This window comes from Bactrocera neohumeralis, unplaced genomic scaffold (assembly GCF_024586455.1).
Source record: "Bactrocera neohumeralis isolate Rockhampton unplaced genomic scaffold, APGP_CSIRO_Bneo_wtdbg2-racon-allhic-juicebox.fasta_v2 cluster09, whole genome shotgun sequence".
Taxonomy (NCBI): Eukaryota; Metazoa; Arthropoda; class Insecta; order Diptera; family Tephritidae; genus Bactrocera; species Bactrocera neohumeralis.
Genome location: NW_026089622.1, coordinates 23,052,552 through 23,072,965, shown reverse-complemented (window position 1 = coordinate 23,072,965; position 20,414 = coordinate 23,052,552). Strand labels below are relative to the sequence as shown.

At 33.4% G+C, this 20,414-nt stretch overlaps 1 protein-coding gene across 4 annotated transcripts in view; it reads left to right on the top strand.

Moving 5' to 3' along the window:
- The window catches only part of LOC126764062 (eukaryotic translation initiation factor 4B-like), a 112,311-nt gene that overhangs the window by 34,230 nt on the left and 57,667 nt on the right, over positions 1 to 20,414 (top strand). The window contains exon 5 of one of the 4 annotated variants that reach the window (XR_007667799.1): positions 5,407 to 5,589. The exons of the other annotated variants lie outside the window; for them this stretch is intronic. The gene's annotated coding sequence lies outside the window, so the exon portion shown is untranslated. Of the gene's footprint in view, positions 1 to 5,406; positions 5,590 to 20,414 lie in introns of those variants that run through there. 4 annotated transcript variants of the gene reach the window in all.

Sequence of the window (20,414 nt, the reverse complement as noted above, 5' to 3'; positions counted from 1 at the left end):
TTAAGAAGGTAGCAGGTGCATTGGGATACAAACGAGTACGAGATAATACAAGTCATGCTAATATATCGGGTGATTTTTTAAGAGCTTGATAACTTTTTTTAAAAAAAAAACGCATAAAATTTGCAAAATCTCATCGGTTCTTTATTTGAAACGTTAGATTGGTTCATGACATTTACTTTTTGAAGATAATTTCATTTAAATGTTGACCGCGGCTGCGTCTTAGGTGGTCCATTCGGAAAGTCCAATTTTGGGCAACTTTTTCGAGCATTTCGGCCGGAATAGCCCGAATTTCTTCGGAAATGTTGTCTTCCAAAGCTGGAATAGTTGCTGGCTTATTTCTGTAGACTTTAGACTTGACGTAGCCCCACAAAAAATAGTCTAAAGGCGTTAAATCGCATGATCTTGGTGGCCAACTTACGGGTCCATTTCTTGAGATGAATTGTTCTCCGAAGTTTTCCCTCAAAATGGCCATAGAATCGCAAGCTGTGTGGCATGTAGCGCCATCTTGTTGAAACCACATGAGTCAACATTTAAATGAAATTATCTTCAAAAAGTAAATGTCATGAACCAATCTAACGTTTCAAATAAAGAACCGATGAGATTTTGCAAATTTTATGCGTTTTTTTTTTAAAAAAGTTATCAAGCTCTTAAAAAATCACCCGATACAACCGAAGAATCAACGGATCAACCAAATTACACACGATCAACAATCAAATACAGAATACGAACAGGAAGAATATTTTTTATTCTAAGGCATGGGTTACCAACGCTTGTAAGGACCACAGAAGAAGGTAACTCAGTGTATATTTTAATTGATAGTGGTGCAGAAGAAAATTATGTTAATCCAAAATTCCCTCACGCAAAAAGGATAGAAGTAGAAGGTAAAAAACAAGCCGCTACTTTACACGGTAAATCATTAATTAAATATAAAAAGAAAGTGAATATAATAGGATTCAGTATGGAATTTTTAGAACTCGATAACTTACAAGATTTCGATTTCTTGATAGGAATTAAAGGTTTAAAGCAAATGAAAGCAATGATAGATACCGAAAGAAATGTATTAATTGTGAAAAAGAATAAATTAACAAGAATAAATTATATGATAGGAGAAGAAATGTATAAAAAAGAAATAACTGAATTAATGAAAAGAAATGACCCTACGTAACTGCAGTAGAGGCAGAAATCAGAACAGAAACCAATAATCCTATTTGGGTCAGACAGTATCCATACCCCCAAGCGGATAGAGCATTTGTAGAAACTGAAATAAAAAAATTATTAGATAATGAAATAATACAGCCAAGCAAAAGCCCGTACAATTCACCCATATGGACAGTTTCTAAAAAAGGGAATGACGAGCAAGGCAACCCAAAAAGACGCATGGTTATTGACTTCCAGAAGTTAAATGCGCAAACAATCGCTGATAGATATCCCATTCCGGACATCACCATGATGCTCCAAAACCTAGGAGAAGCACAATACTTCACGACGCTAGATTTAGAATCAGGATTTCATCAAATTAAAATAAAAAAAGAAGACAAGGAAAAAACAGCATTTTCAATAAATAATGCCAAATATGAATTTCTACGATTACCATTTGGACTGAAAAACGCACCGTCGATCTTTCAAAGATGCGTTGACGACATCCTCAGACCATTCATAGGAGTATGCGCATACGTGTATATAGATGATGTCCTAATATATTCAGCTAACCCTGAACAACATATAAAAGATATCACCAATATAATACACACTTTACACGCTGCCAATATGAAAATCTCGGATGAAAAGTCAAAATTTTTTCAAAGACAGACAGAATTTTTAGGACATATAATTAAAAACGGTAGAATTACAGTAGATCCAGGAAAAATAGAAGCTATAGATAGGTACAAAACCCCTACAAATTTGAAAGACTTAAGATCTTTCTTGGGAATGACCTCATATTATAGAAAATTTATAAAAGGATTTGCATCCATAACGAAACCATTAACACTCTACCTACGAGGAGAGAATGGTAATATTTCAAAGAATAAAAGTAGCTCAGTACATGTAAAATTAGATGACGAAGCACTTAAAGCAGTTGAAACACTAAAAAATAAACTAAAAGAACAAATAGAATTATTCCAACCAGATTTTGGAAAAGGATTTGATTTGACTACAGACGCAAGCAATCATGCGATTGGAGCTGTATTGTCACAAGGCAAGAAACCTATAGCATTCATTTCACGTACATTAACGCGAACTGAACAGAATTACTCAACAAACGAAAAAGAAATGTTAGCAATCGTTTGGGCACTGAAGAAACTTAGGAATTATCTGTATGGCCTCACTAGTAATACTACTATTTACACCGATCATCAATCCCTAATTTTTTCAATATCAGAGGACAACCCAAATTCAAAACTAAAACGATGGAAAAATTTTATAGAAGAATACGGAGCAAAAATTACATATATTAAAGGAGATTTAAATGTAGTAGCCGACGCACTCAGCCGTCAAGTAAACGTAACAACGAACGACTCAATACACTCGCAGGAATCATCCTCGTCAATCAGAATTAAAGATGTCAGCGCTCCACTGAACCAATTTAAAACAAAAATTGTGATAAAAAATGTGAACAAAATGCATTAGAAAGAGCAACAATTTTTGCAAACCACGAGAGATTTTATGTTAATCACATCACATCACAAGACTTGATAGATACACTAACGAAAATTATCAAACCCAATATCACGACCGCATTTCACACTACACTAGAAACCTGGTATGAAATTCATGATGTTATAAACTCTTCATTTAATATAGAGAAAAAGGTTTTTTGTCAAAATCTATTAAAGGACATTACGAGTGAAGAGGATAGAGAAAATATAATTAAACATACGCATGAAAGAGCACATAGAAACGCAAAAAATAATACATTAGAGATACTAGAAACTTGCTATTGGCCAAATATAAAAAATGATGTAATCCGACTAACTAGAAATTGTAGCATTTGTAAAGAGAACAAATACGAACGCCACCCGACAAAACAAGTTTATGCAAAAACACCCATACCTGAAGGTATAGGCACACAAATACAAATGGACATATTTGAAATCGAGAAAACAATGTATCTCTCATGTATAGATAGATTCTCAAAATACGCATATATGAGAAAATTAAACGACAAAAGAGAATTCTACAAAATATTAGAGGAAGTACTCATACAAATATTCCCATTTTGTAATAAACTAATGACTGATAACGAGACTATATTTAATAGCATAGCAGCAAAAGCTCTATTCCAACGGCTATATATTGAACATTCAATGACCGCAGCAAACCATTCAACATCGAACGCTCAAGTTGAACGGCTGCATTCAACCATTCTGAAAATTACTAGAATGCGCATTAAACAAAATAAATCAACTGCGACTGAAGAACTATTCAACGCAATCAAGGAATACAATAGGACAATACATTCCGTCACAAAAAGGAAACCTATCGAATTATTTTTTGAAAGGAGCAAGACTGAAGTAATAAAAGAACTGATCGAAAATAAGCAGGAGTATATGCTATCATACCACAATAAAAAACGAACACAAAAGGAATATAAAACAGGACAAACAGTTTATGTGAAACAAAACCGACGAAATAAAACAAATCCACGCTATTTGAAGAAAACCGTACAAGAGAATCGTGAGGACACAATTTTAACAACGGAGGGAAGATCGTACACAAGGACAACCTCAGAAACAATGATGATGATAACGCTAACATTAATCCTAGCAACATCCTTAGCTCAGGAAATAACCGACTTACAAGATCGCAAGTACGTGTTAACCGAGACTGACCCATTATTTTTGTATCAAGAACATGAGTACCTATTCCATATGACGAACTTAAGCAAAATACTTAAACCATACTACAAAATCGCCGAACATAAAGGAGAGATGCCTAGTGAAGACGCAACAGAAACAGCATTGTTCAACAGAATAGAAATCCTCAGAAAACAACTACTGAATAATGGACGAGCCAGACGCTCAAGATCTCTTGATTTCTTAGGATCGATTTTGAAATTTATCACAGGAGTCCCAGACCACGTCGACCTGATTGAAATTAAAACAATACTCAACGACATAATTGAAAATAATAACAAACAAAGACAAATTAATTCCAACTTTGAAATAATGATGAAAACATTTAATATTAAGGCAATTAAACAAAAAGTTGTATTGCAGGAATTATACAAGGAGTTATTTGACTTAACTATGACAATTAATTTCGCGAACAACGGAAATTTTTATTCAGCAGCAATAAATACGGACGAGATTGAAAGGATATTAGGAAAGGGACAAACTAGTATACCGGTTATTGACATACTCGAATATGCAGACACGCATGTAGGTAGATTAGACGACACTTTCATTGTAATTTATAAATATCCAGTCATTGAAAAGAAATGCACAACATACAAAGTTACTCCATTATCCTATCGTCAAGGCATTTTGGATATGAATAAAATCGTAAGTAAATGTGGAGATAAAATAATATTAGCATCTAAATGTAAAAGTAATTTAAGTAAATATATTTGTAAACAAGAACCTAATGACAATTGTACAATACCAATGATCAAAGGTTACGAAGCCCATTGTAATGTTATCCAAGAAAATAACGCACCTATTATAGATTTAGGACATGGTAATGTCGTATTACAAGGAAAACATATTTTAAACGGAAAATCAATTGAAGGATCGAATTTAATACAATTTAATGAAACAATTATTATTGACTCAGAAGTATTCCACAACCAGGAACAAGAAATTAAAGATTATATTATAGCTAATGGAAACGAAAGAATTCACATTCTTGAAATATTGAAATCAGAAAACGAATATCAATTTGACAACATTAAAAAATTAAACAAATTTTAATACCATTTGAAGAACACCCAATCAAGAATATGTTCATAACTATAGGAGTACTTGTATGTAGTCCTAGGATTAAGTATATTTGTAATATTCAAACTATATATAAATTATCAAACAACTGTATATCTAAGAAACTACAACGCTACCATAGAACGTGTAGGAATGACTCATCTACTCAAGACTCAAGTATAGATCAGGAGATCTATTCTTCACAAGAGAGGGGAGAGTTAATACTTTAACCTTTAACCACAACCTTATCTTTCAGTAAACATTAAAGAAAAATCATCAAAACAACTTTATCTTAGAACAATAGAAGCGCACTATCAGTACAACAAACAATAACAACCCAAATAGTTATTTACTAGTAAACAACTAGCATCTCAATAGTATGAGCAGCGATAAGCATAGCCTATAAGTATAAGCAACTGGAACAATAGCCTCGAAGCCACTTTATCATTATCGACTGCCGAGTAACAAGTTCTGTATACCACTTGTAAAGGTACAGTTTAAGTTTAATATATTCAATACTTAAGTACATATGTACAGTGGGGAGCAAAACCGTCAACATGTTTACTGAATGCGACTAAAGGTGCTTATAACTTTTTTTCTACTAGCAGTATCGGCAACATTTATACACCAAAATAAAGATAATAATTCAATTTATTAAAAATAGAAAACAGAACAGCTTTTATTTATTCTTGAACGAAAATATACGATAAATTCCATTTACAAGTCATTTTGACAGTTTTGCACTTATACACTTAGCCCTAAGTTCTTCACAGGGCTTAGTACTTTGTCCATAGACCTTTATTTTTTATTACGCTTTTTATGCGTCTGGGCATACTTTCAACCAAGTTTTCAATAATTGAGTGGGGTATATTTCTCCACTTCGTCTGTACCCGACTCCACAGTTCGTCCATGTTGGAAGGCGGATTTCGATACTTAGCCAGCTGCTGCTTAACGTATGCCCACAAATTTTCTATCGGGTTAAGGTCGGGACTTTGTGCTGGCCATTTGAAAGTGTTAAAACATTGATTTTGGAGCCATTCTTGGACAATTTTCGCCGTATGTTTCGGGTCGCCATCTTGTTGAAAAATTATTTCCTCCGCTGGATAGGCACATTCGTCCACGAAGTCAGGCAACTGTGAATTTAGAATATGCAGATATATCTCCTTATTCATTATTCCACTTATTCTAAACAAAGGACCAATATGCCACCACGTGAAGCACCCCAAATCATCAAACTTCCGCCACCGAATTTGACAGTTTGCTTTACCTGTCCACGCTGAAGCTTTTCTTGCGGACGATGCCAAAAATATGCCTTACCATCAGATTGATACCTGTTAATTTTCGTCTCATCTGACCATATAACCCTTTTCCAGTCCTCAATTGTCCAATCTTTCCGTTCTCGGCAAAAATGAAGTCTAGCTTTAACATTTCGTTCAGATAAAGCAGGTTTTTTTTGTTTAACCGCAGCAACCATACCAATTTTATTTAAAGAGCGTCGAACTGTCCATGAACTCGCTTGAAGTTCTAACTTAGAAGCAGCTTCTCGAGGAGTCCTACATTCATTTTTGCATAATAATCGCTCAACAGCACGGGCATCACCATCGGTAAGCTTTCGCGGGCGGCCTTCAGCGTTTACAACTTGGACAATATTTTGTCTTTTCTTCACATTTATTACCGTTTGTCGACTTATATTTAACTCTTCGGCAATTTTCCTAGCTGAATAGCTGTTTTTAATTAAAACAATAACTTTATCTTCGACGTCTCGCAGTAACTTTCGCATTTTTTTTTTGGTTCACAAAAAACCCCTGGAAAAATTTTTAGTAATCGCCACGACAGACAAAACGTTAGTAATATAAATTGTTAACTCCGTCTCTACTCAGAACTTCCATGGAATTACCGAACCCAGCCATTCCGGTAAATATAGCGGGACTTTCATGGCATACTTATACAGTGGTGCAAAACTGTCAAAATGACTTGTAAATCGAATTTATCGTACATTTTCGTTCAAGAATAAATAAAAGCTGTTCTGTTTTCTATTTTTAATAAATTGAATTATTATCTTTATTTTGGTGTATAAATGTTGTCGATACTGCTAGTAGAAAAAAAGATATAAGGACCTTTAGTCGCATTCAGTAAACATGTTGACGGTTTTGCTCCCCACTGTATACTGTGAATTATTAAACGAATAAAGGATCAGTCAGTACCAATCTCATTGGCTGACTTATAATTATATTTATTTTATTCATAACGAGTAAATAAATTAACTCGCGCGAATATTTTCAGTTCCCATTTGTGGGGCTTAGCAGCGTTGTACTGCTTGAAGGATGATCTTCCTAAAATATGCAATTAACCTGACAACCGAAAGTGTTTATTTATTGCATTTGCATATCTCTGATCTGCTCATCAATGCTTTGGTGTTCCTCTTGGGTAGATTGTTCAATTTGTCTTTGGTAAACGATAATAGTGAACGAATTTTGTATAATTTGTCATAAATATGATCGCTTTTAGATGGTGGCTTTGCTTCGACTTATCAGAAAAATGGATAAATTTCTTTATTTTCTCAAATTTATTTCTCGGCATCGAATCTGTTATCGCTGTTAATTTGAATTCTGGAACTACGCCCAAGTACAACAAAACTCCAAGAAATCGACGAATGTCATCAAGTTCAATGTCGGACTCCTAGAGGGAATACATATTGGTCTGTTCCACAATCAATTTGATTAAAGCATCATCAAAAAAAGTGTTGAAATATTGAATTGGCATATTTACTATGTTAATGTTTTCTTCTGACTCTTGACCAAGTAAAGTCTTGAAAGTCGATTGGTTTTTTTCTCCATTTCAATTGGCATACATCAACTTTTTCAATAATTAAGTTGCACCATATTTTCTGATTCTTCAGAAATTTCTCGGTTGGCAGTAATTTTTAGTATATGGGTTTTTCGATAGAAAGGTCTACCGGGAGCAAAAATTAAAATAGTGATAAACAATTAATTTTTTCTGATATTATATAAAAAAATATATATATTTTTATAATATAATATGATTTGCAGCTTATCTCAAGGGTTTTTGTTAGAAAAATGACCTAAAAGTTGAAATAGCGTAGAAAGTAGCATTTGTGCACCTTTAATGCCTTTTTATTTTTGTATTTTTTGATAATACGTAAATTCTTATTATGTTAGCACTGGTCTTATTAAATCTTGCCAGGAACAACAATGAATACAAAAAAATCAACGACACCAAACGCAGCTCGATAACGGTAAATTTTTATTTTGCTTTCATTGATATTGTTTTGTCGCGTTCTTGTCCGTAAATCATTATTTTTATCAGTAGTTTGCGATCGATCGTAACACGTGGCTGCAAATTTATATTTAAATCAATTTTAGTGACCTAAATTTAAAAAAAAAGTTTCAGTATCTTATATTCTACAAAATATTTTAATTGGTTTTTGAAGTGTGTCGCGTTCGCTACCGTAAGTATAACTTTTTTGAAAAATATTTTTTTTTGCTTTTTTTTAGCATGAATATTTATTTATATAGATAGGTAAAACATGTGGCTTAGCAAGAAAAGAAATATTAAAACCCGAAAACTGCATTCGATCTCCTGTGACGATCATTTGAAATTAAAAGTAGCTCAAACCGCATATTCATTGAAAAAAAATATTTCATAAAAAAAATATTTCTCATTTATTTTTACTTATTTTCTTATATGAATTTTTATTTTTGTTTTCAATTTCATTTTTTGAATTGAAATTATTATAGTAATCGTCATTAGAATCATGGAAGGCAAATATGTCGCTATTTATAATGCTAAATTAGATTTAAGCCTGTAAAAAAAACAAGGATGAAAATATATCAACAAGAAATGTATCAAAAGAAGCCCTTTTTAGTCCTTTTTAGTTTAAATTAATCATTCTAAAATATATTATTGCGTTTCGCAGAATCTTGCATTTTTCTATATGTAGTCGAAAGCAAGTTCTATTTTTTGTCGCGTTCTTGATCAGATGTTTATTGCTAATGAATTGGAAACAAATTATCGAAAGCTTCTACATTTTGTACTATGCATAGTGATAATGAAAAGCTTTCGAATAATAACAACACATTTTTTTTGTTAATTTTTTTACTTTTGCTTTATGCACTTCAAAGACGTACGACTGTCGCGTTCTCGACCATGGAAATACCCATATCGATTTATAATTATTCCCAATTTTCAAAAAGCTCTTTTAAATTCGTCTCCTAACGCTCTTCGTCGTCTTCATCACACTGTTCGTCAGAAGGTTTGTCCCAGTCCATCTTCAAAATCAGCTGTATGTCCTCATTACACAGCTCTTTTCGTGCATTCCTCATTTTAATATTTGTAAGACCTAAACGCCCAAAGTTGCTTATATCCGTAAGCAACTTGCACAAGCAAAAAAATCTAGCGGTACAATAGAAAACTAATTTCAATTCTTTCACTTGAATTTTTGCTTTCACTATTTGTTCATAAAACTGTGTAAATATTTTTTTCAAATTTATCTTTTTAAGTATTTTAATTATTTTTTTATAATATGCTTCAAAACTTTCGCACGACCGACACACTCAACTTCGCTTCGAATAATGAGTCATAACATGATTGATCATGACGCATCCGTTATGTTATTTTTATTTTGGTATTCCCCGAATTCAAATTGATCAATAAAATGTGTATTTTCAAGATGGTTTTGTGTATTTGACTTTTTAAAAAATGTCAAACATAGAAGTTGCTTATAAGCAACTTTGGGGCTGAAAGGGTTAAGTATCAATTTTGCAGTGAATCACATTCATACTTTCATAACAATAGATCTCCTTCTCGGCCATTACCTCTTTAATATTTAATTCTTTTTTTCTTTTTTAAGGACAGTTAAAAGTAGTCAAATCATCACTTAATTTTAGTTTTTAGGAACAGGTATTGAGGGTTCACACGCTGTGCAACACTTCAGATATGTTTCACTTGTCAGCTGAGTAGTATAATGGTCTGAATTGTGGCAACCCCTTGAAAGGAGGTTCCTTAACCCTCATCGAGACCCTCAGGTCTGGCCAGGCATATTTTGTTTTTAAATGTTATTTAAATATATTTAGAGTGTAGCAAACGACTTGCGCTTCCAGGTAGCTTCCTAGAATTTTATTGCCTATAGAATTCAGAAAAAAAATTCAAGGATATCGTATCGAAAAGGACGAAAAAAGGATATTATAATATTACACCTTAGTACACCAATGGTGCTTGGCTAGACTCCATATATTTTGTATGAAAATATTTGAACTTTGGTATGTTTCTATCACTTCGCACGGTTGATTTATCTGTTTTTATGTTCGTTACATGTCCAAATTGGTTTGTATGTTTATCTAGGTCAAATACTTTAGCCGTTATAGCGTTTTAAAGGTTAAAAAAAATGTAATTTTTTTTAAATGTTACATTTTTTGTGAACGCTATTGCCACGCCCCTGGTAGGGATAGAGGGGAGGTTAAGGGCTTTCCTGAAACTAAAATTAAGTGATGATTTGACTACTTTTAACTGTCCTTAAAAAAGAAAAAAAGAATTAAATATTAAAGAGGTAATGGCCGAGAAGGAGATCTATTGTTATGAAAGTATGAATGTGATTCACTGCAAAATTGATACTTAACCCTTTCAGCCCCAAAGTTGCTTATAAGCAACTTCTATGTTTGACATTCTTTAAAAAGTCAAATACACAAAACCATCTTGAAAATACACATTTTATTGATCAATTTGAATTCGGGGAATACCAAAATAAAAATAACATAACGGATGCGTCATGATCAATCATGTTATGACTCATTATTCGAAGCGAAGTTGAGTGTGTCGGTCGTGCGAAAGTTTTGAAGCATATTATAAAAAAATAATTAAAATACTTAAAAAGATAAATTTGAAAAAAATATTTACACAGTTTTATGAACAAATAGTGAAAGAAAAAAATTCAAGTGAAAGAATTGAAATTAGTTTTCTATTGTACCGCTAGATTTTTTTGCTTGTGCAAGTTGCTTACGGATATAAGCAACTTTGGGCGTTTAGGTCTTACAAATATTAAAATGAGGAATGCACGAAAAGAGCTGTGTAATGAGGACATACAGCTGATTTTGGAGATGGACTGGGACAAACCTTCTGACGAACAGTGTAATGAAGACGACGAAGAGCGTTAGGAGACGAATTTAAAAGAGCTTTTAGAAAATTGGGAATAATTATATCTAAATCGATATGGGTATTTCCATGGTCGAGAACGCGACAGTCGTACGTCTTTGAAGTGCATATTTTTTGTATGAAAATATTAGAACTTTGGTATGTTTCTATCACTTCGCACGGTTGATTTATCTGTTTTTATGTTCGTTACATGTCCAAATTGGTTTGTATGTTTATCTAGGTCAAATACTTTAGCCGCTAGAGCGTTTTAAAGGTTAAGAAAAATGTAATTTTTCTCAAAATGTAACATTTTTTGTGAACGCTATTGCCACGCCCCTGGTAGGGATAGAGGGGAGGTTGAGGTCTTTCCTGATAGCCCCAGGGGTGAACTAACTCGCAAAATGGTTTTGATCCCCCCCGGCCTCATACCCCCCAACTGTAGTGAAACAAAAGGGAGGACATGGTGAAAATCCATTTTCGCCTATTGCCACGCCCCCGTTGGGGCCTTGGGGACGAATTATACATTTCCTGAAAGCTCTTTAAATTACCTAACCGGTGCAGTTTATTTGACCCACCTAGGTCAAAGCCGCTAGAGCGTTTTAAAAGGTTAAGAAAAAATGTAATTTTTCTCAAAATGTTACATTTTTTGTGAACGCTATTGCCACGCGATAGATATATTGTTACATTATTTTATTATCCAAAGAGTACCTTAAGGGGTCAGTAGGGTAATTTTTTTTCTGTTCCCCTACACGCTTAGGATTAATGTATAAACCCACTTTACCATTGGGAGGTTTCGTAATAATACCGCGCGACGTTCGGAGTGCACACCTCAAGCTTAAAACGCGTTTTTTTCAAAACACACTTCTGGCGGACATGATTCCGATCGAACTACTCGACCGATTTTCTTATTTTTTTTATTAGCTTCACTTGTATATATGTTTGTTTGTAACTTTTTTAAGTGGTACTGAAACCTAGAATATTTTAGCGACACTGTAGGAAGGAGATAGTAACTTTGAGCAGCCCACCAAAAAATGCGCTTAAAAGTATGCAACATCTACATATATAAAACTAGTTTTGGTGACATTTGAATAGCATATGTATGTATATCCTTAAAGAAAGTATACTTTATATAGATATGTAATATAAAATAATGCAAAACATGTGACTTTTAGGTAATAAAAAAATTAATACTTATAATAGAATTTTTGTAGTAAAAAAAATGCAGATACTAGTTTTCAAAACGCCTCCGAAAAGCAACTGCAATACAAAACTCCTTTTTTTAAACTTCACCGAATCTAATGGCGGAGAATACGATTTAAGTTATATTCGTTTATATTTCACAATATTGGTAAATCTCATTAAAGAAAAAATAGATTCTTTCAATATAAAATAAGAATTCGAAAAAAATTTGAAATACACAAAGAAATATTCTACCTACCTAATATTTGAACCTCTCTACCTGAAAAAATGAGACAACCCACCTACCTAGGTTACCTACTTTCCTGGTCGACCACTTGAATTATAAGTGCTAGTCAAGAACAATAGAAATGAATTAAGCCAAGTTTGTACCGTTACTTTTTTGGTTCCCGCAGGACATTATAAATATCAGGAATATATTAGGTATCCAATCAAACGAAAAATAACAGACTTGGTCGCAAATAATATAACAATAATCAATTAAAGGTTAAGAGTAGATATTAAATGTTGTCTAATATCGATTTACTTAACCAATACTACATGTCATAGTTCATATTTTAACAAATTTTGGGTATCTCACATCAAACTAAAAAATTAAAAATAAATATAGTTTAAAAAAACTAAAAAACACGCTTTTAAAGCATATCAAACTAAAAAGTAATCGGTGCAGTAGTTTTGAAGTTATGAAAACGTGAGTTGTGGGAAAAACGCTTTAAAGTTTCACAGACGCTCACAACCAAATCGGAGGGTGGAGACTTACAAGTGTATATCTCCGTCAAATTTGCTTTAATTGCTCTCAAATTTTCACAGAGTAATCTTAAGATATTGTACATTAATATAAAATATAAAAAAAATGCAAAAAAAAAACAAAAATACCTTACTCCCCCCTTAAGTCCTGTCAAAGTCCTGTCAAACACAGTGAACAACTTCCTATTCCAAAAGTACCAGAATCTTGTAGTCTCTATGAAGAACTAGAATCGATTAGCTCTTCAAGTGATGTTACAGAAACCGCAGAGGAAATGACAACCGATCCTTTATTTGATTTACCAGGATGTCCAATGATGCCGCATCTAATTTCACAGGGCGAACTTAATGACTTAGTTCGAGATCTAAACCTTTCAAAATCGCAGTCCGAACTTTTAGCATCCAGACTAAAAGGTTAGAACCTTCTCCAAATTGATGTAAATATTACTTTTTACAGAAAAAGTCAGAAAGAGCCCACAAAATGCTTTCTTCAAGAAGAAGATTTAGTATACTGTTCAGAAGCTAATCTTTTGTTTAACGTACTAGGACAGAAATATGATTCAAGTAATTGGCGTCTATTCATTGATTCCTCTAAACTTAGTTTAAAGGCGGTATTGGTTCATAACGGTAACAAATATCAATCTGTGCCTTTAGCTCATGCGCTTCATATAAAGGAATCATATGAGAATATGAGAGTTCTTGGAATGCAACTAGGATATACGAAATATTGTTGCTTCCTTTGCAAATGGGACAGTCGTGCGAGAGAGAGTTATTATGTACGGAGGCAGTGGTAAGTACGTCAAGCACGCACTCTCGGACAAAAAACCGTTACCAGTGGACCTCTAGTTGATCCCAAGAAGGTATTACTACCACCTTTGCATATTAAATTGGGTTTAATGAAGCATTTTGTTAAGGCAATGGACAGAAATGGTTGAAGGTTCTTTTATCTGAAACAAAAATTTCCAAGATTCAGTGAAGCAAAAATTAAGGATAGCATATTTGTGGGTCCTCAAATAAGAGAACTAATGAAAGATAAAACATTTGAGAAAATGCTCAATGAAAATGAAATACGACCCTCGAGTGCCTGGAGTGCCTTGGAGTGCGTTGTTTAAAATGTTTTTTGGAAATGTGAAAGCTGACAATTACAAAGATTAATATCAAGAAAGTTTACGTAAACCAATGACTATTTGTATAAATCAATAGTAATTACAATAGTTTTAACGCTTTTTGACCCACATATTGTTGCTATTACTATTGTCCCTAGACGTCGACGCATGCTCCCCACTCGATTTCTAGTATTATTTCCGGATATTTTGACCCACTAAGTCGATGATCCAGTTTTTTTGGCCTTATTTTGAAGAAATTCGATGTTTTCGAATATGATTTTCCAAATAGTTCCAGATATTTTGAATAGGATTAATGTCTAGTGATTGCTGGACCTATGGAGTTATTTTTAATTCCATAACAACCCTGCACGTACAAGATAAGTTGTGTGATTTGGGTCGTTATCCTGTGGTAAATAGAAATGGCTGCTATTAACAGCCGATTTAAGCACACTTAAAATTTAAATTATTTTGTTAAAATGTTCAGAAACATTTGTATTCTTTTTGTATCAATTAACACTTTTATCTCCCTTTAGTATAATAACTTCACTTCACATTTTTATTAAGCACAGCAAGTTCTGATCTTCATCGCACCCCTTCATTGCACTAATGGCATACACACAACATTGGATTGAGTTGGGCTAGAAATTGCCCTTGTCACTACATACAACACAACTTTTAATACAATTTTGAGGGCAACTTCATTTTGAATATTCACTTCGTTGCTTAAACATGAGTTCGGAAGTTGTTGCTTTACTTATTATATATGTATGTATCACGCGCTCTCTTCGACAGCCGAAATAAAATGGCAAAATCACGATCCAACTAACACAACCAACTTGACAAAATATCAAAAAAATTTGATTTTCATCCAATCAGTTGGTACAACTCATACAACTGCCCCATATACATACGTAACAATCAGTTGTACAATTCGATGAAATTGGTACAATAATTGGTGCGTGTATGCCTTCCATAAAAGTAGCTAACGGTTCCTGCCTCTCTTCGCTCTGTTCGCAGAATACGATCAGACCTCACTCAGTAACAGTTTCTATATTCCTGCTACTATGCTTATTTATAATCTATAGTACCGTGATATACATACGTCGCCAATGCGTCGCCTACTTCAAACGACGCTGTGGCACATACAGTTGCCTACAAAATATTAGCATTCCGACATACGCATGTACACTGACACACAAAACACTACCGCTCCGACATATATTTCATTTTGGCTCACGCATACCCTACAAATACAAATACATATACATATGTATATCAGGCACAAATTAAACTATCGAAATGTAACCTTGAACAAATAGTGCCTTCAAGGTATACGGTCTCACGCGTAAATTATTTAGTTCGATTGACCATAACTTTTCAATAGTGTCCCCAACTCTTAAAAACTTTTCTCCCAACAACACCTAAAATCACTACAATACAAAAGAAAGTCATTAGATAAGTATTAATAATAAACAAAAACTAAACACGTCCAAAAATAATTCACTTAAGGCGTTAGGGGTAGAATTTTCAAAAAATTATTATTGTTTTTGCGTTTTCATTAAGTGTAATATTCTCTGAAAATTTCACGTTTATCCGATAATTAGTTTTTGAGTTATTCGACAAATAACAAAGATAGCTCGGGCACTTCAAAGCGCTAGTGTGAAACCTTAAACCGTTTTCCTCAAAACTATGTTTTTTGTACTGGTGACAACTGTAACTCGAAAACCGCTCAGTAGATTTTAATGAAATTTATACAGCTTTTAGAATACATAATAAACTCGGGCCTGATCGAAGGATCTCTTTTTTTTCAAAAATTAACAAAATGGCGGCTTCAGGAAATTTTTGTCTAAATTTTTGGGAAAAAATCAACCAATTAAATGTCTTAAAAAATCGATTTTTTTGCAAAATTTATCTATTTAAAAAATTATTTTTTTTTTGTCCTATTGTAAGTATATTTTTTTTGGAACTGGGTCGGGTCAACACAACTATAACTTTGGAAATTAAATATTTTTTTTTTTTAATTTTCGTGACTTCAAGTCAACACATATTACTACTTTTGTAAAGTAACACGATTTAATAGCAAAAAAAATACTGAAAATTCTCAGTTTTTCGTGCCTCTGACTACCCTTGACCCCTTAAACTAAAAATACTGCCATTTTTTCGCGTCAAAAAAAAAATAAACAGTGGCAACAACCCTTGTTTGTTTTTAATACTTATTTCGGGGAAGCGCCAAATATCTTTTGTAAACCGTTACTATCCCAGAGAGTGAGTGGAGTAAAACATATTTTTTTATATCATTATTGTTCTTTTTTGAGGTTACGTCGTTAAAATATCAAAATTTGTAATGTAAGCGAACAACCACTGAAACGGTTAAAAAATCATATTAGATTTGCATAAAAAAGGTAAATCTTTGCGCGAACTCAAAGAAATAGTTGGAAGACACTATTGCACAATAAAAAAAATTATTGATAAACAAGGTAAACATCAGACTTGAAAATTTGCCACGACCGGGCCGACCAAAGCGCCTTATTGACACTGAAGCGCGATCAATAGTACGGGAAGTAAAAACAAAACCAGCTTCAAACGCTGTTCTAATATCAAAAGATATGGCGGAGACATCGGGTAAACCAGTAACCAATGACCTATACATCAAAGGCGAATCAACAGATGAACTTGGAATTTGCAAAAAAATATACAAATCAGGCTGCAAACTTCTGGGAAAACATTTTTTATACGGACGAAAGTAAATTCGAAATATTCGAGCCGAAAAAACCTCCTAAAATTTGGCGATCCAAAAAAAAAACCTTTTATGTAAAGCACGGTGGGGTCTCGGTTATTGTCTGGGGTCTATGGCAGCAGCTGGTGTTGGGAATTTGGTTTTTAATGAGTCCACGATTAACAAATTGGATTATTTCAACATTTTAAAAAGTAACGTTGCTCAAAGCATTGAAAAATTAGGCCTATCAGTAAACTGAATCTTTCAACAGGACAGCGATCCTAAACACAAGTCCAAATTTGTTACTGAGTAGCCGTTATATCAAACACCAAACTCTGGATAACCCTCCTCAGACCACAGACATTAATCCTATCAAGCATCTGTGGGAGCACCTTGACCGAAAAATCAAGCAGAAGAACATTTCACGTAAGGGCGACCTAAATAAGGCTTTGATTGAAGAATGGAGCCAAATCTCCCCAGAATTTACAAAATTTTTTTTGCAGAATACATGCCTAGAAGAATAAGTGATGTCCAGAAGTCCAAAGGAAAGTAAACAAAATACTAGAATGAATATTAATTTAGTTTACGTACATAGATTTTAACTTTACAGAACTCTGTTTACTTTTTTTTTTGACGTGAAAAAACGAGAGTACTTTTTAAATTAAGTGAATTATTTTTGGCTGTGTTTGGTTTTTGATTATTATTAATACTAAGTTAAACTTTTATAATTTAGGCCTTGAATTCTATTATAAAACTTTTATTATTGTTTTAAAGATTGCGTGGTACTAGTAAACATTTTAATATTGATAGAATTGCTGTTTACTTATTTTTGACGCTCACAGTACGTAATATTTGTTGGCTTATGGCTTAATATCCAGTGAACCAAGGATCCAATGATTTTAATAGTTTCGATCAAAGTTTTTTTATAAACATCCACATGTTTATATATATCGGTCAATATGTGGGTAATATTAAAAAAATTCAAAGATTATTTTTGACTATTTCCTTATACATCTAATATTTAATTATTCAACAATATTTATTTTGTTGCCTTCAAAGGAATCCCCACCAGATGTAATACACCAACGATTTTTCCACTTTTCATAAGCACTTTTTGGAATGGCTTTCAGCGAATTTTGTTTCTTCGATCGACTGAAAAAGTTCCATTCCGATGATTGTTGACTTGTTTGCATAAGTTCTGCAGTTATAATGCTCTCCATGAATCGGATTTCGCACGATCAATCATGTTCAAAGTAACCTGTTTATGGTACTCTTTTTCGAAAAAAAATCAGGCTTAGCAGGAAGAGTCGACCAAGAACGCGTTTCATACCCAAAATATCCACAAAAATTTTTCGAACGTACTCGCGAGAGATGTCGAGCTCTCTTGTTATCGCTCTAACACTTGCCTGACGATTTTCAAGCACCATATTCTTCACTCTTTTAATATTTTCATTTTTGCAGTCTGTAATCCCTGCCCCTATGCTTTTTTATAGTAACAGCGGAGTTGTGCTTGACGGAACTGAACTGTTTTTTATCTCTTTTTTTATTTCAACACTAATTACTAATTTTTTTGACGATTTGGTTGCCGTTGTTTAGCTTGTCTTTTTTGCCGTTGACCTCAACACATTTTGTTGCCCTGCTTATGTTATTTCAGCTCTCCGTGAGCTGAATACATATTTTTTATTTCCTGCAACTTTTGCTGCACGGGTCCGTGACGAATTTCGAACAGATCTGTTTTGACCTTCGTGGCATTTTTTTTTAAATAAAAAGTATCCTATCTAACACATTATATACAGTGTGCGGCGAAACTAAGACACAGTATTTACTTTGTCGGTATTTAAATGAATAGAACCATAGAGTATGCATTAAATGATGCTAAAGTGGTAAAAAATGGCTTTCAATATTTGATTGCCTATTCTTTATTTTTCAATACAGTTGCAAACCAGCCGGCTTGGACTCAATTAACTTATTTAATGTGTCGTCTGAAATGCTTTCCATTCTTCCTTTATTTGCATGAATAAAACGTCCTTATATTTGCGGGACACTTTAAAACCTTAATCTTGTTATCAACAAACTACTGTTTTAAATAAATAGCATAGTGTTTGAGGCCATTGTCGTTAATTCATTTTGAAGGCATTTCTTCTTAAGCATGCGGCAACATAATATTCTGAAGAATATTTTCATAGTTTTGCATTCAGTTGCTGCAGAGTATTATAGTTTTTTCACCTAACGGTTGTACGTATCGCCTAAAACTAATCGAGATAGATATAAATGATATACACTGGTGGTCACATATTTAAGGACACTCCGTTTTCTTTTATCCAATCCAAAACCGCAATGTTTTCGGACGAAAGCCAAGCAGTGTGCTTGGGGTCGTTATCCTGCATAAAAATGTATGGTTCAGGCATGTGTTCTTCTGCAAATATTGTCCTCTACAATATATCTTTATGTAAATATTGGTCCATTCCTCGTTTGGCGGGCGTCGAACAAAATGTTTCCCATCTGAACCAAACAAATTAAACTTGAATTCATCGCTCCACAGTAATTGTTTCCAAAAATCTAAGGGTTTTCCGATATGCTCCTTTGCAAATTTAATACGACTCTTTAAGTTTTTGTTTGACGCGTGCGGGTTTTTTCTTGCGATACAACCCTGTAGCCCATTTTGAAGAAGACGACGTCTGATGGTTCGTGTTGATACATCGTTGGTGAGTTGATCCTTTATCGTGTCGAGAATTTTGAAAATTCTCCTTACTCTATAATTTACACGATCGTCCTTTGAAGTAGTTTTTCTGGGTAGTTTTTTTCTTATTTTATTCCCTGTACTTCCGTAATGGATCAAAGCATTGTGAACCATTGATTTTGAGCACAAAAGCTCCATCGCTATGGCTCTAATGAACATTTTATTCTTCCCGTACTTGTAAATAATCATTTTCCTCAGTTCTGGAGTACAACTCTTTTTTCGACCCATGACTAACAGTTTTATTATTTGAATTCCAATATTTAATTAATATACAAATGATTTACACAACTTACCGCAAGTTTTTGTGTTAAAATAATAAAAATTCGATAAAAGAAATTGGTGACCTTAATTATGTGACCAAGCACCAGCACACTCAAAATACAATAAATTCATCAAACCGCCGGATTATAGTAAAAGTGTCTAAATTTGTCACTCAAACACATGCTACATTTTTGTACAGAGTTATAATATACCGTTGCAATGTACAGTGGGTCTCTAGGCGAAAATTTAGTGGTAAAAACATTCAACTGAAACGCGTGCTTTATTCAACATTATTTTGTCCCAAATTATGTGGCCACCAGTGTATATATAAATTATATACATATATATAAATGATCATGATGACGAAAAATGTTTAAATCCGGTTGACTGTCTGTCTGTCCGTTCGTCCGTGCAAGCTGTAACTTGAGTAAAAACTGAAATATCTTAATGAAACTTGGTATGTGGGTCTTTAGTACAAAAAAATTTAGAGTTCGTAGATGGGAATAATCGGATCACTATCACGCCCACAAAGCGCGATTAACCGAAAAAATTTAAAGTGCCATAACTAAGCACTAAATTAAGATTTA